Source organism: Mustela erminea, chromosome 2 (assembly GCF_009829155.1).
Source record: "Mustela erminea isolate mMusErm1 chromosome 2, mMusErm1.Pri, whole genome shotgun sequence".
Lineage (NCBI taxonomy): Eukaryota > Metazoa > Chordata > Mammalia > Carnivora > Mustelidae > Mustela > Mustela erminea.
Window position 1 is genome coordinate 62,595,541 of NC_045615.1, and position 15,626 is coordinate 62,611,166.

At 37.3% G+C, this 15,626-nt stretch overlaps 1 protein-coding gene across 4 annotated transcripts in view; it reads left to right on the plus strand.

Annotated features, from left to right (window-relative positions):
- Window positions 1-216: 216 nt before the first annotated feature.
- TET2 (tet methylcytosine dioxygenase 2) overlaps window positions 217-15,626 on the plus strand; it is a 138,490-nt gene continuing 123,080 nt past the window's right edge. For 2 of the 4 annotated variants that reach the window (XM_032333055.1, XM_032333056.1), the window contains exon 1: window positions 217-554. The gene's annotated coding sequence lies outside the window, so the exon portion shown is untranslated. The remainder of the gene's footprint in view (window positions 555-15,626) is intronic. The other 2 variants (XM_032333054.1, XM_032333053.1) reach the window with 2 other exon arrangements.

Genomic DNA, 15,626 nt, shown 5'->3' on the forward strand with positions numbered 1-15,626 from the left:
CAGCTCCCCAGGCTCCACCGCAGGGCGCCAGGGCAGCCCCGGCCTCGACTGCGCACCCCATTGTACGGGCCCCCAGGTGCCGCCGGCCTTTGTGCAGGAAGCCCCGGGCGGGGGGCTGATTCCCTGGGAGCCGGGGCTGAGGGCCCCAGGGTGGCGACGGAGGCCGGGGCGGAGGAGGAGGAGGAGGAGGAGGCCAGTGGAGGAGGAGGCGAGCCGGGCGGAGGAGGAGGAGGCCGGGCGGAGGAGGAGAGCCGGCAGCAGCAGCGGCTGCAGCGAGAGCTCGGGCGGCCGCCGCCGCCTCCTCGCGAGCGCCGCGCGCCCAGGCCCGGCTCGCATGCGAGTCACGTCCGCCCCCTCGGCGAGGCCGCCCCGAGACGCCGGCCCCGCCGAGTGATGAGAACAGACGTCAAACTGCCTTATGAATATTGATGCGGAGGCTAGGCTGCTTTCGTAGAGAAGCAGAAGGAAGCAAGATGGCTGCCCTTTAGGATTTGTTAGAAAGGAGACCCGACTGCAACTGCTGGATTGCTGCAAGGCTGAGGGACGAGAACGAGGTCAGAGCGCTTCTCTTATGCCGCGAAACTCTCCCTTTCCTCTCCCCCTTGCTTTCTCTCGGGCTTCCAGGGACGGGGGAGCAAACCCTGCAGTGTCACCCGCAAATACCAAGAGGGAAGAGGGAAGCTTCACAAATTACTGGAGCCTCTTCAACATGGCTGACAAATATAGTTTTAATTTCCCCCCCCTTTAAACCTGTAGTTCTGTGTTCCCTCCTCTCTCCTGCTAATGCTCCTCTCCTCACCCAGAAAACTTACCTTTGTGACTCCGACCAGCCGGTTTCCCGGCCTTTTATCCTCAGGAAAAGTGATTTTTCTTTGCTTTCCTTTCTCAAATAGTTCAGCTTTGGGGGTCACTACTTTTCCCTTGAATCCTTCCCGACCCCCTTTCCTTCTTGTAAGTCAGACCAGTCTCTCGTTTCACCTAGCCCACCCCGGAAAGAACTCTGACGGAGTGTTTTCGACCCTTTTATCTGTGGTAGGGTCTGGGTCTGGGTTTGCGTTCGCGTCCGCCCCTCTCTAGCCCGGTGTCCGCTTTTGGGGGGGCGAACTAAGCGAATGTCACGGGGAGTAGAACTGTAGTACACTAAGTGGGGTTTGGGGGTCCCCCCCAAGTCCGCGCGTTTTGCTAGTGGTGCTGAGTGAGAGAGAATAGTTTCTCTGGTCCCCCCAACAAGACCAGATCCCACTTTTCTCAAGGTACATCAGCTCTGCGATGGGCTGTGCCTGCCAGTCTGCGGAGTGGGTGTAAGAGAATTTGTGGGCAAATCTGTGCCCTGGCTTTGTGCTTCTCCCGAATCAGCTTCGTTTGGTTCCCCGGTAAGTGACAGGCAGACACAAAGGCAGGCGCAGGCCGGGGGGGAGGGGGCGGGCGGGCGGGAGGAGGGGGGCAGAGTTGAGAGTTGGAAGACTGCAAGGTCAGGGGCGCCGAAAGAAATGAAACCCAGTCCCAGCAAAGAAGCGGAGAAGTAGGGAGCCAATTTCTAACAGTCCCATCCCCATTTTTCTCCCGGCTTGGTTGCTCGCTTTTCGTCTTTTATTTATCTGCCTTTCTTTCCGTGTCTCTTTTTTTCCTCCTTCTACACACACACACACACACTCTCTCTCTCTCTCTCCCCCCCCCCTTCCTCCCTCTCCAGTCTTGCCGAATCTTTTCGCTGGGGCTGCTTGTCTCGTGTTATTAAGCTGAGTTTCTATGGAGAGTTTTCTACCTATGACACAATAAAGTATGGCCTGGGTAGACTCCTGGGAAGGTCGAATATGAAATATAAGTGTTATTTACTGGCTATTGCCTTCATGACAGACTTTTAATTGCATTGAGTGATTCCCCCCCCCCCCTTCATCTAGTGTTTAGGAATTGAAAGAAGGGTTATTTTCCAGTTGTTTGCTGAAAGTTTACTGAAATATTTTTTTACATCTTCTTGTGTAGGGAATAAGTTACATCCACGAATTTAAAATCTGAAGTCTGATAATGTGCTTTCACCTCTCCAGTAAGGAATAATAATGGCAAATCCAAATAAAAAAATATTCATCAACAAATGATCCAGCATGAGAGGAAGATTGTTTCTTAGGAAAAGTTGGGATGTAAAGAGAAAAGATGTTGCTTTGCTTTGCTTTGCTTTGCTTTGGTTTAAGACTGTGGGTATTGTTGCCTGGTTAATGAAATAATTATATTTGCATTTTAATGGAAAGTTGAAATGCTGGAGGAGAATTATATTCTTTTACATGTTTGTATGCATGTCTGATTATAAGTTTGAGGAAGAATATAAATTTCAACACAACGTTGGGGTTTTTTTAATGTTATTAAGCAGAGAACTGTTAGGAAAGGACTAAAAAGTCAAACTTAAGTTTAGAAAGCATGTATATGATTAAAAGATGGGTAGAAGGAAGAGCACAATAATGGACATTACTCCGTAAATCAGATTTCCAAAACCATTCGTCCTCAGTAGTTCACTTTGTAACTCTTTATATTTTGATCTCTGAAAAAGTAATTAATTGTTGATACTGATGGTTATTTCACATGAGTACAAGGGAGTAATATTACTGATGTGGTGTAGAAACAGCTTGTTTGGTTAGTTCTTATTTGTCCTAAAATAATAAGGAAAATAGGAGTTTAGCATAAATGCTTACTAGTCGTAGAGAAAACTATGATTAATTGCAGTAATTCAGAGTTAAACAATTCCTTTTGCTAACAGACTAATATGTAACTGCTTTTTTGGGACTTTTCAAATGTTGTGGTTTATGCTTTCTTCAAATTATTAAACTAATTATAGATGTAGTATTTTCCATTCATATTAGTAAATAAGAATACCTGCACTGGTTAATAATATTTATTGTGACCATGATGACTTGTTCTTCCCTATCAAATTTAGAGTCTGTAATTTTATGTATCCTATTTGTATGCTGAAAATAGCTGTTACTATTTTAGGGGCTTTAATGATTATAAGGAGGAGATGCACATTATTCACCAATTTCAACATAAGTACCACTTTATCCTTTATTATAAAAGAAATTATTTGGATTAATATAGAATAGTTGGCCATAGCAGACACAGTGTCCATTCTTCATTTATTATATGTCTTGTAGTATCACCAGGATGTTCTCAGAATTTCATGGGATAGAACAGTCTTGAGCAATTGGATTTTATGGAAGTGATAGTAGATAATAACAAGATAGATCTTCTTAAACTGCAATATTATTTTGCTTATTTTCTTATTGAACTAATAGTTAAAGAGAAGTTAACTTGGAATGAAGAGAGTTCCTTGTTTTGTTTAAATTCACAGATTTACTAACTATGGCTTTAATTATATCTGGCATTATGCTGGTCCATGCAAGGAGTCAAGGGCATTGGTATGATTTTGATGCAGTGACACATGAAGGTAGACATTGGCAGGCCAACATCACTTTCAGAACAAGTGAAATGCACCTGCCAAGGAGTTATTTATGAGAGACTTCCAAAGTCCTGTTTAGGCACTGGACTTGTATTAGGTAACAAAAACTGGAGTTAATGTTTTGGTTTCACTTGCTGAAGTTATAATTTCTCTATCAATTCCTCCAAGGCTCCACCCACACACAATGTTGTAAGCCAATGTCACTACTCAAATGTATTTCCTTATTTGCTGATCTCAGTAAGAAACCTTTCTTATAATTCACAGACACACCTGGCAGAAACCCTCTTTTCCATTATGTCCCAGATCCAAGTTGGTAAATTCTTATGAATTCTTTGAAATTATCTTTAAATGTCATCAAAAGCTATGGATGTTTGACATGTTAGAATATGTAATACTTCGATTAAACCTGCTTTTTTGTACTGTAATTCCTTCTTCAATAAGTTCAGTTGTTGTTGCTTAATAGAATTTAATAATCTTACCTAGCCATCTCAAATTACTGGCAGGAGCCTTCTTTGTTTTATGAACAAGCATATAGACAAGTTAAAACTTTGGAGCAGCTGTCAGTGTTGGTTCATCAAAATAACATTTTCCTCAACTATTATGCCACCATTGCACACTAGTTCTTAAGCATAGTAATGGCACCAAAGCCAGTAGCAGGAAAATATTTTACAAGCCAACTTTACAATTGGAGCCTTAACTGTGGGAGAGTCAGTTTGCCAAGTAGAACTGGTGGTTATCTTGGAAATAGTGCTAAAGAACACAACCACAAATGATTTTGCCAAATATACAGTATTTACTTGGTCTAGATCTCTAGTTTCTATTTTGATGCACTGCCAAAACTCAGGCAATAACTGTGACATTATTTAAGGAGGTTATATAGTATATCTGTATACCTTGGTGTATAGTACTAAATATATATGCATTGGTACACAGTGGGAAAGAAGAGTTCCACAAGAGGAGAGGGTAAAGTGAGAGCCCTTGAATCACTGTGACTGCAAGCCAAAGAGTCTTAAGTATCTGTTTCCAGCATTATTCTGATCCTCGATTGTACATCACAGAAAATCCCTAACTTAAGAAAGATACATAATCTTTTCCCAATGAAATAGATTTTGGTTGTCCTTTCCAAAATAGTAAATTCTATCAGCTTTGATTTATGCTTACTCCACTTGTCATGAAATGTGGTTAAATGTGCCAGGATTCAAGAAGTAGAAATAGATAGTAGGTAAATTTTCAATATTTTTTGTAAAAACAAACTCAATGATAATGTCTACATACCTGAAGTTTTAAGAATTTGGAACTCAATATTTTATATTTACTCAGGGCTGTTACTCAGACTGGCTTGAAATCAAGCGCCAAATAATCTGAGATTCAAAATTAAGAGATGAATAAATTAGGGTGAAGTGTTTTTGGAGGACAGGTTAGGACATAAAATGAACTGGTTGCTTCACTAAAAATACTATTTTTTTAAAATTGAATATATGTCTTGGAAGAGAGGCACCGATTTCTACATCTCTTTATTCCATAGTATAACCTAGGGTGTTCTACTCAGTCAATATGTAATGAAGGGAGTACTAGCTTCCAGTTATGAGTTATAAGTTCTGGAATGTGATGTGTAGCTCAGTGACTATCATTAACAATACTGTGTTGTATATTTGAAAGTTGCCAAGAGTATATCTTCAAAGTTCCCACCACACACATGCAAACTTTGTAAGTATGTGAAGTGATGGATATAACTGACTTATTGTGGTAGTCACTTCCCAGTATATACATGTATCAAATCATTACGTTGTACATGTTAAACTTACATAATGTTAAATGTCAGTTGTGTCTCAAAAGCTGAGAAAAAATAATGAGTGACCTAGAACTGGAAAAAAATAATGTCATTAAATTAGAAAATATATAATGTAATCTCAGTACTGGTGATGATGGTAGTAATGACGGTGGTTTTTCCTTACATGTAACTTCTACAAGCCATCCACTGTAAACATACAGCTTAAGAATCTTTAGTAAATTTACACAGACATCACTTATTTTTTATTGAAATTTCTTTTAAGATATTTATAGATTCAGATGAAATAATAATAACTGGGCATGTACCTTTTGCCCGATTTCATCCACTGATAATTTTTGGCAAAATTATAATATCACAACCAGGATACTGACATGGATATAGTCTACCAGTCTTACTCGGATACCTCCAGTTCGACTTGTACATTTGTGTACTATATATTCAGGTCCATACCATTTTATTACCTTATCAGATATCTTTAAATCTTTTTTTCTGAAAGGAGTAAAGTTTAACTCAGTTCTCCTTCATCAGTCATATGATTGTACTGCCATTCCTTATCAAAATTTGCATCAGAATATAGGTTTTTGTTTACTTAAAAGTGTTTTTGCATAAAATGACCTTAGCGTTCAAAATATTTTCAGTTGTTTTAATAGCTTACTACATTGTAACTTAGGTCATTCAATTCTCTTCATGACTCTAGAGATAGGTATTATCCTCATCTCAGGTAAGCTAACGGAAGCAAAATGAGGTTGAATAACCAAATTCATACAGCCAGTACATGGTTTGGCTAAGTATTGAATTAGGCAGTCTGTCTCTAGATCCCAGCCCTTTAACCACTGCTGCCTCATTACTATTAATAAAAAAGTAAAGCTGTAGTGCAGAGAATGTAGGGTAAGTACTAAGAGGAGACTTACGGTTCACGCAATTGTCGACATATAAATGGTACCCAAATATTCATAGCATGTTATTTATAATTGTCCCAAAATTGGAACAACCCCAGTGTCTATCAACTCATAAGTGTATGAACTATGGTATATCCATACAATGGAATATTATTCAGCAACAAAGAGGAATGTAGGACTGATCCTTGCTGCATCATAGATGAACTTGGAAAGAAGTAAATAACAAAAGGTCACATATGATAGTATTTCATTTACATGAACTCCCCAGAATAGGCAAATCTAAAAAGGCAGAGAGTAAATTACTTATTGCTGGGGGCTGGTGGGGGATGGAGAGAGAAGAAGGGGGACAGAGTGTTAATAGATATGGGGTCTCTTTTGGAGCCTAAAAATGTTCTGTAGTTAGCAATGTTTGCACAGCTCTAAAAAAGTATCCAATTGTATACTTCAAGAAGGTGAATTTTTTTTTATTATATGTGAATTATATCCTAAATAAAGTTATAAAAAATGCATACAACTGACAAGGTATTTGGCATTCGGAAAGTAATTCATGTCTCATGCAAAGAAATATAGAGTGCTGTTTGAATTGAATTGTAAGGGACTATGCATACCTTTCTAGAAACATGGCACCAGTGAGTTTTTTATGATACGTCCCTATGAAATTAGGATTTTTAGCTTTAGATACACAGGATGAATTACTTGGGGTTGGTTTTATTTTAATTTCTAACTTAATGTAATTCTAGATACCAGACATTCTTCTTGTTGAGCAATGCTTCTCTCCCTTTTTATTCTGATGAGAATGTTGAATTGGTGCCAATTGGATTCCATAGTTTGGAACTATGACTATAACAAGGGTGGGGGAAATTCAATGATCTGCAAGCTTTCAGCTATAATAATGTATACATGTTATTGTACTCAATAAGGAAATGGCCTTGGCTTCGTATAATTGCTGTAATCTTTATTTTTTCAAGGAAAAACTATAGAAGTGACCAGAAATTCCACTTTTTAAGAATATGATTTTAGGACTTACCTGTAGGTTTGTAATGACATTCACATTAGAATCTTTATCCAGTCAAGCTGATGGAGCATTTGTTATAGAAAGCAGTAAGGTAGAATATAGGTCTGGTCCTCCATACAGGAAAAATGCATAGCTTCCTTGTTTTTACCCTCTCTTGTTTCTCTTAATAGTTTGTGAACTACCTCAATTCAAAATAGGTTTTTATGGTAGTATCGCCATAATATTCAAAAGTTGTTCACTGGGTTCCAGTGTGCTCTTCCATCTTTGCCTTTTATTTATCCTTTTAAGATTTTTATTTATTTATTTGTCAAGAGAGAGACACAGCAAGAGAACACAAATAGGGGGAGTAGAAGAGGGAGAAGCAGGGAGCCAGATGCAGGGCTCATGGGGCTCAATTCCAAGACCCTGGGGATCATGACCTGAGGCCGAAGGCAGACGCTTAAGGACTGAGCCACTCAGGCACCCCCCCCCATCTTTGCTTTTTAAATATACTTCTAAAAATCTTAAATTTTCAAGTTTATTAAAAATATGAGATGAGATATTTTGTTTATATTTTTAGCTTTGCTTTTTTTTTTTTTTTTAAGATTTGATTTATTTCTTTGGCAGAGACAGATCATAAGTAGACAGAGAGGCAGGCAGAGAGAGGAGGAAGCAGGCTCCCTGCCAAGCAGAGAGCCTGTTGCGGGGCTCGATCCCAGGACCCTGAGATCATGACCTGAGCCAAAGGCAGAGGCTTAACCCACTGAGCCACCCAGGTGCCCCTAGCCTTGCTTTTTGTAAATGATTTTTATGGAAGATGCTCTATATTCTGAAGTAAAACATAGAGCTGTGAATTTTTGCTGATGGACTGCTGTCTTCTGGGAACAGAATTGTCTATGGTCAGGCACGGACATAGCAGATCTCCCATTAAGGCATGCCATACACAGTATTGGTAATTTTCATTTGCTGCTTTTACAATTTTGAGATTTGTTTTGGTTTGTTCTATGAATGCTGCAAAGTAATGAGAATTTTAATTACTATTGTCATACCTCATTAGCCATCGCTAAAACCCGTCTTTTCAAGTTGCTTGATTTTTTGATAGAGTTTTAAACTAGTTTCTATGTCCAGATTATTCTGTAATGAAAACTATTCACCCACCTTTCAAGATGAATTTTTATTATAGTATTTCTCCTCAAATTAGTATATTTTTTGTCTTCCAATGTAAGAGAAGAAAGGCTTAAATAATGTTAGTGAAACCCAGAGGATAGAACATAATCTGTCTCTGAGTTATTCCTCCTGTTTTTCTTCCCTGTCTACTTTAAGAAACAAGGGCAACCATTAAAAAATACTTTAATTATTAGCTGTGCCGCTTCTAAAGTAAAGTGCCAGAATCTGAAAATAATACAATGACACCACACCCAGATTCCATCCCGAACATACCGCCTTGTTCCTATTAATTTATTTTTTAATCTGTTTGTTCTTTCAGCACTTTATCCATTTTTTGTTTGAAGTCTCTTACTTTGAAGTTGCAGAATTTTCATATTTGCCATTGGCTATAAAGTTCTCTCAGCTCTTTTATAACCTCTCATGATTTTTGAATTAAAAGGATTACTTTTATACGCCCTCTAATTAGTTTGGATGATTATTAGCTTTTTGTTTGTTTTACTGCATACATCATAACAGAACAAGAAATCACTTCTGCAAATAAAGTGTCTGGTCATTCATAAAATTAGGATAAGCATCTTAAAAACTGAATCCATTTATTAAAACATTAATTCACTTACATTTATATTTTAATGTACCAAAGAGAATTGGTAAAAGAAAGAATACCTTATATGAATACTTTCAAACATGAAGGAAGAACAAATTTTCCAACATCAAAATAACCATGTAAATTGTTTGTTTCAGTAAAAAGAGAAGCAGGTACATTTTAGCAGGAAAGCATATATTTTAAACTTTGTACTCTTGATTTAATCTAGCTTTATTTCAAGATAGCCACCCAAATGGTTGTTGTTGTTGTTTTTTTCTCTCCTATGAAGTTATAACATATTTAGCTGAAAGTAAGACAAAGTTGTACTTATTTTTGGAATGTCTACTATATCATAACTTGGAGAAAAACGTACTTTCAGGAAGCAAAACTAGTAGACATTTTGCTAATGGCTTACCTTTTTAATACCTGTAATTGTGTTTCTACTGAAAATCAGAATTGGTAAGGACATTTGGTTAACTTTGGGAACTAAATTTTCAACTTGAAAAATTAAATTTCAATTTAAGTTCAATTTGATTTAAAAATTAGATTGAAACTTGTTTGCTCTCAAATGTGATTCTTACTTCAAGTAGGAAATTTTATAGACATCAACTAATTTTAATATATAATTTAAAAAATTTTTACCAAGTGTGTAGAAGATATAGAATATAGCGTTTTAAAATCCTTTAAAAAAAATCTTGAGAATTCGTTGAAATCAGAGTGTTTTTTAAATCACTAGTTTAATTTACTACTGACAGTTTTGCAGGGTTTTGTTTTTGTTTTTGTTTTTTTGCATTGCTATAATATGTCATGCTTTAAAGCTGAAGGTTATAGGAAACTTTCCATATTTAGGTATAAAAAACTTGATATTGACATTTTTCTTGAATATTGTAAGGATTCAACCCCTTTAAAAAATGATTTAATTGTTTCATGTTCACAAACCCATTGTAAAAGATACAGTGAATGTAGATGAGAATGAAAATTAAGGAGAGAGGTAAAATACTAAATTGTGTTTCTCTTTACTCAAACATAGCCATTGGATACTTTTTGCTGATAGAGTCATGTTGTAATTTTATTTGAATGTAAATTGTCACTTTGCAAACCACTTGTCTACTTAGAGTATCTCTGTCTAGTAGTTGTGTAACCCTACCGCTCTTAATATTTCAGTTCACACTGAAGTAAGTGAGCAAAGATAAAGGAGAAGTTTTGGGATAAGAGGAGGTAGAAAGTACATTCAGAATGCATTGTTGAGATTTCAAAATTTGCCCCAAACTTAATTAGAAAAGGCAGTTAATTGTGAACTGTCCTCTGGTTAGATGCTGCTTAAAGAAGAAAGGGAATGCAATGGGGATTGGTCATTTCTCCTGTTCTTCCTCATTGATTTTTTTTGTTGTTGGAGGGGTGGTGGAGAGTGGGTAAGGAAAGGAAGACATAAGGAAAATAAATCCCTCTTAGAGTCAGTTCCTTGTTAGGCACATGCTCATTTTTAGGGCCAAAGAAAAGGGAGGTTTTCCTTCAGAGCTTGTTGACGCTTTCTCGGCTTCTGATTACACGTGGTCACATCAACATCTGACACGTGGGTACAGTGCGTGCGTGAGCATGGCAGCACTATTTACAAACACCATCCTAGGATTCCAGAGACTCTTATGTAACAGCTGAGAGAGTGCGGGCTTTGTGTGTCTGTGGGCGGAGGAATCAAACAGTTTAATTCATAGTCAGGGAGCCCTTGTCTGGCTCTGACAGGGTCATGAACCAAAGATCAAGGTGTCTAGGTCAGGATCCGCCCAATATGCAGTTTTCCTACCACAGTCTCAAAGGCAGTGCTTTAATACTGGACTAATCTTTTTTTTTTTCTTCTTTCAGCAAACAGAACCAGTTATGCCAAACTTTTTTGTGTGTGTGATTTTGGTAAATGTGGGCAGATTGTACCTTGGTTCTACTTGTACTCTGCAGTGCCACTGAGACTAAAGTGTGCTTGCCTGACACTCAGCCTCATTAAGTAATGCCTTTAAAAAAAAAAAAAGTGCAAGAGAATTTTTTTTTAAAAGTGCAAGAGAATTCATAATCTGACTTGCGGTACTAGACACTCAAACTACAGAACACTCAAGAAAGGGATTAATGGATCGTCCTCCTTATTCCTTCCTGCGCTGACCCTCTCCTTTCTGTCTCCCTCCCTCTTCACTTCTTCTTCATCACACCTCCCCTAGCCCTCCTCCACTTCTAACTCTACATCAAGACTTGGGTTATTTTAAAAGAACAAAAAAAAAGTCTCTATACTTAGGGAATTGCTTTTCCCTTCACAGATAGCTTCTAAGAGTTTTCCATTGATGCATATCAATAAAAAGAAAGTCGAGTTTTTACAAAAGTTAAAGCACACAAATTTAAAGTGTATCTGGCATATGTTTTCCAGTCCTTTTCATTGTAAGTTGTAAGCTGACTGGTTGGAATCTTTAAAATATGAGTGAACTTTGAGGGTTTGGGTTTTTTTTTTTTCTTTTGTATTGCATTTAAGGATCATTTTAGATGGATATCACTATTGGTTATCCAAAAATAGAAACAAATAATTGAAATTAGATCATCAAAAAAAGAACTCTTAGTTAATACAATAGTTGGTGTGTTTGAACTCTTCTTTCATAGAATGTTTTCTTTTGTAATTATACTATCTTTCTTTAAAAAATAGCAAAATTAAAATCTTTGAAATGCAGTACAATAAACAAAAGGAATTTGTTTAACTTTTAAAAATAAGAGATCTTTTCTCCAAGAGATAAACCAAGCATCAAAAAACTATTTTGTTTTAAGTACAGTTCGGTATAAGAGAAGTTAAGATCTGAAATCATTTAGAGATTATCTGCCAAATTTATTTACATATGAGACTTAGAAATTGAGTCTAGCTGTTTAACATCTGAATTTGTTCTCATTTGAAGGAAATTGCCAAAAGAGTGACTCATTTAACCAACACAATGAAATCTAAGAATGGGCATTTTTCATCCCTGTTGCTGAGTAAAGTTCCTTCTGGACTTGAAAAGATATAATTTATTTAGTGTTTATCATTTAAAATATTTTGTACAGTTTTAATACATTGAATTGAGATATAGTAAAAGTAGACTATAGGCTTTAAAAGATTCTTTTCATTTGCTTGTTATATTTTTTTTTTTTTTGCTTTTTTATTATTTTGGCCTAAAGATAATATATTCATTTTAGTCACCCTTGGCCTAAATAGTGAGAAAGTTTGTGTGAAATTACTTATCTGTATTGTTTTCTTTTTCTTTTTTTATATATATATATACATATGTATCTGTGTATATATATATATACACATATATATATACTTTATTTATTTATTGACACAGAGAGAGAGAGAGAGAGAGAGCACGAGTAGGCAGAGTGGCAAGGAGAAGAAGAAGGAGGCTCTCCACTGAGCAGGAGGCTCGATGCGGGACTCGATCCTAGGACTCTGGGATCTTGACCTGAGCCGAAGGCAGACGCTTAACCCACTGAGCCACCCAGGTGCCCCCCTCCCCGCTTTTCTAAGAACAGTGCCAATTCAGAACATTCGTGGGCTTTCACAAGAATTATCTCCTCCTGTATTAGAACAAAAATATTTTCTTCTCTTAACTTTGTTGGACTCTAAATTATATGCAATTATAAGCTGGAAGTGCTCAGAATTTGATAAAGGCCATAAATTAATGCATTTCTGCTAGGAAAGGGATTTAAATATAACTTTCATTTGATTGTGCTTCAGTTTCACTTAAAGTGGCAAGCATGCAATAAAAATTGATTTATTCAATGGGTGGACTCCCTTCATAAAGAGAAACTTAGTGGCCATTGTCTTAGTATTATAAAATATCAGAATGGTAGACTGAATGTGAAAGATACATGCTAAAAAGCAGTATGAAGTTTGAGTTTATCCCCTTTCAGTTACTGCTGCGTTTGAGTGTGTGTGCATCTGTTCACATATGTTTTGGACTCAATATGAGTTAAGTCCTCTTGGCAGAAATGGTTGATTAAACAAACCACAGGAAAAGTTTCTGTTTATGAATATAAAGCAAAAAAATAATTAATGTCATGCATCTTTCCAGATATCATGAAGTTACACAAAATCCTCAAGGTCGTTTGTATCAACTGCTTTTAGATGGTCCTTTTAGAAGATCTCTGAGGAATCAAATAGGAGCTGAAACAGCTGGCTTGGTGATGTTAAGATTGGTGCCAGGTATTCCCTCTTGCATAGGAGTTCCTGGCCATCCTGTTGCCTTCCCATGTGGTCAGGCACACATGGCTCTAATGTTTACACACACTGTTCCAGAATTCTGAACACCAGTGATGCAACAATGTGGGTAGAAGGAGAGGTCTGTATCTCATTAATTGTTTAGCGTCCCGGATCACAAATATTGATGCAGGAGAAGAAAGTACTGATTATAATAATGCTTGACTGGGACAGAGGGGGATGCGGTGATGGGGCATGGTAGATGCATAAAGGAGGCTTTCCCCCAGCCCCCCACATTGTTATTTTATTTTTTTTTTTTTTTTTAAAGATTTTATTTATTTTTCAGAGACAGAGGGAGAGAGCGCGAGCGAGCACAGGCAGACAGAGAGGCAGGCAGAGGCAGAGGGAGAAGCAGGCTCCCTGCCGAGCAAGGAGCCCGATGTGGGACTCGATCCCAGGACCCTGGGATCATGACCTGAGCCGAAGGCAGCTGCTTAACCAACTGAGCCTGCTGTTACCACTCGAAAGGAGCTTTCTACTTTGAACTTAAAATAGTAGCTTTTAACTGGGACCAGTGACTAAGGGCTTTAGTATCCAAGGACTGAAGGTGATGAAGGTCTTAAGAGTGTCACTCTGTCTCATAACCAGGCTGACTCAGCCTCTTTTAGAAGCTATTGTGGCAACTTAACCATCTCTAGTAACCTTACTGCATACGTGCATGGAAACAGTTGGAGTTAGAGCTATCATTTTCTCATGATTTAAAATTGTTCCTCATGCATTATTTGTTTCATGTTTGAAAATATGCCATTTCTAGTACATATAGAAATGCTTTCCAAAATCACTGAATATGTTTGGGTAGAACTAATTTGCTTAACATTATACTCTTGTTTAAGAGCCTGTATCTGCAAACACATGGGGGGAAACCCCCTTCTTATCTGGTAGAATGATGATAAAGGAAAAGAAAAGATAGGTGATAACTTTGGAAAATATGTAATAACAAAGTGGTGGCATTCATTCAACTAAATACCAGCATCTACATTTAACATGGAAATGTGCCTAAAATGGTGAGGGGGAAAACATGTAAATATAAGGAGACTATAAAGAGTTTTTAATGAATAAATGCTCTATCACAAATGATGAACATTTTAAAGATCTGTTTCAGACTCTCTTACTTATAACAAATTGTCAAAGACTTTTTCATCCACCTTCCTTTGAACTTTTAACAGTTTTTTTCTGGACTGTGGGTTTAACTCTGTGTGCATGTATGTGTGCGTTTGAATATGTTTTTATATTTTAGATCTAGCTGTGTAAACTAGAATTGTTTCCAATTGCTTATATGATATTGCAGCCACTTTTACTTCAACATTTCAGTAAATCATTTATCAGATTTGCAAAAATATAGTTCATTTTCAAATATAGAATCATAGGTTGTTGTCAACTGGAAAGGATTTTAGAGGCTCTCCAACCTCTAAATTTCTAAAAAAAAAAAATTTCCTATGGCTATAGGAAGAGGAAGACATTTGCTTCAAATTATATAATAGATATCTATCATTCTAATAATTGCCAATATTGACTAAGTTCTTACATTGTGTTAAGCACCATGTTGGATGCTTTACAGAGATTATCTTGTTTTAGTCTCATGTCACCTCTTTTGTTTGTTTGTCTGTGGCATATATCCCCATTTTATTGAGGAAACAATAGGTCAAACCTCTTCATGTATTAGGAATTATATTTAACATCACTGCTGTTCTTTTAGAAATGAATTTCTTCCTCTTTGTTGTTCCCACTGGTATGACCTTCCTTTCCATCATTTCCTGATTTTTCCTGCTTTTCACCATATTTCCCCCCCAAAGGAATCTACACTGTCTTTTTATTTCTAATGGATCACAATGAACTCTTAAACAGCTGGCTGCCATTAAACAGTCTGGCCTTTTGGGTCAGGAAGATCTAGTGTTGAATCCTAAGTTTCCTTCTTAAAAACTGTGTATGTTTTCATTCAACACAGTAATTTTAGCCTCTCTGAATCTGCTATCCCATCTATGAAATAGGAATAGCTAATAATTCGTATCTCCCATGTTGCCAAGAGGGAGTAAGTGAATGAGTTAATATAATGAAACATTCAACCTATTACTTGGCAAAACTTCAGTGATTGAATAACTATTTGGTCATTTCTCAGGTGTTTGTTGAGCGTCTATGTATTAGGAAAGAAGGAAGCCATTGTCATTGCCCATGTAGAGTATATAGACTCATAGGAAAGAGTCAATACCATGATCTTTTAAAAAGCATAATGAGATGGAAATTGTAGGACTCACAGACTGGTCACAGGGGGAGTTTCCCAGGATGCATCCAGCCGTTTGCTCAAAGGTATGATTCTTTAATTGCTTGAATGGTCCTAGGCACAAGAGTTGGCATGACTTTCTCAACGTTGGGGGCCCACAGAGATTACACAAGTCTTAACAGCATTGTCACTGAAGAAGGACCCTAGAAGGAAAGATTATTTCCATCCCTTTTATTATTTCAATCAGGATACAAATTACGAGTCTGT